The sequence below is a fragment of the Arachis duranensis genome, chromosome 3 (genome assembly GCF_000817695.3).
Source record: "Arachis duranensis cultivar V14167 chromosome 3, aradu.V14167.gnm2.J7QH, whole genome shotgun sequence".
NCBI lineage: Eukaryota > Viridiplantae > Streptophyta > Magnoliopsida > Fabales > Fabaceae > Arachis > Arachis duranensis.
This window is the reverse complement of record NC_029774.3, coordinates 88,802,128-88,803,694: the sequence shown is the minus strand read 5'-3', so window position 1 is coordinate 88,803,694 and position 1,567 is coordinate 88,802,128. Positions and strand designations below refer to the sequence as shown.

Sequence of the window (1,567 nt, the reverse complement as noted above, 5' to 3'; positions counted from 1 at the left end):
ATTGAAGGGTTCTCAGGATCATAGGCTTCTTCCTCAGATGAAGCCTCCTTAGTACTGCTTGGTGCATTTTGCATTCCAGACAGACTTTGGGAAATCATATTGACTTGTTGAGTCAATATTTTATTCTGAGCCAATATGGCATTCAGAGTGTCAATCTCAAGAATTCTTTTCTTCTGACTAGTCCCATTGTTCACAGGATTTCTTTCAGAAGTGTACATGAATTGGTTATTTGCAACCATTTCAATCACTTCTTGAGCTTCAGTAGGCGTCTTCTTCAGATGAAGAGATCCTCCTGCAGAGCTATCCAAAGACATCTTGGATAGTTCAGAGAGACCATTATAGAAAATACCTATGATGCTCCATTCAGAAAGCATATCAGAAGGACACTTTCTGATTAATTGTTTGTATCTTTCCCAAGCTTCATAGAGGGATTCTCCTTCCTTCTGTCTGAAGGTTTGGACTTCCACTCTAAGCTTACTCAACTCTATTTTTTTTCGAATCATTTACAGATAGATAATATTAATATATATAATAATATTATATATTAATAATATAAGAAAAAAATTCAATTCAAAATTGATAAAATTCATTTTTTTTAAAAGGTGGAAAGAACTTTGCCAAGAAGGCATTGACTAGCTTTTCCCAAGAGTCCAGGCTTTCTTTAGGTTGAGAGTCCAACCATGTTCTAGCTCCGTCTCTTACAGCAAAAGGGAATAGCATAAGTCTGTAGACCTCAGGGTCAACCCCATTAGTCTTGACAGTGTCACAGATTTACAGGAACTCAGCTAAGAACTGATGAGGATCTTCCAATGGAAGTCCATGGAACTTGCAATTCTGTTGCATTAGAGAAACTAATTGAGGCTTAAGCTCAAAGTTGTTTGCTCCAATGGCAGGGATAGAGATGCTTCTCCCATAGAAATCGGGAGTAGGTGCAGTAAAGTCACCCAGCACCTTCCTTGCATTGTTGGCATTGTTGTTGTTTACGGCTGCCATGAGTTCTTCTTCCTTGAAGAATTCGGTATTTGTTCTTCTTCTTTGAGGAATTCGGTCAGGTCCTCTAAAGAGAGTTGTGCTTTGGCTTCTCTTAGCTTTCTCTTCAAGGTCCTTTCAGGTTCAGGATCAGCCTCAACAAGAATGCCTTTGTCTTTGCTACTGCTCATATGAAAGAGAAGAGAACAAGAAAATGTGAAATCCTCTATGTCACAGTATAGAGATTCCTTAAAGTGTCAGAGGAAAAGAGGAGTAGAAGACAGAAGTAGAAAATTCGAACTTATTGAAGAGTAGAAGAAAGAAGTAGAAAATTCGAACTTATCAGAGGAAATGGAGTTCGAATTTTGCATTAAGGGATAGTGTTAGTCCATAAATAGAAGGATGTGAGAAGGAGGGAAGTGATTTTCGAAAATTAAGTGTAAAATTTTGAAAATATTTTTGAAAAACATTACTTAATTTTCGAAAATGAAAATGGGAAAGAAATAAAGTGATTTTTGAAAAAGATTTTGAAATTAGAAATCAAAAAGATTTGATTGAAAACTATTTTGAGAAAGATGTGGTTAAGAAGATATGATTG

General features: G+C 36.2%; 1 non-coding gene across 1 annotated transcript; it reads left to right on the top strand.

Annotated features, from left to right (window-relative positions):
* The first annotated feature begins 368 nt into the window (after positions 1-368).
* LOC127746159 (small nucleolar RNA R71) lies at positions 369-476 on the top strand. Its single transcript, XR_008007778.1, has one exon. It is a non-coding gene; the product is annotated as a small nucleolar RNA R71 (small nucleolar RNA).
* The last annotated feature ends 1,091 nt before the right edge of the window (positions 477-1,567 follow it).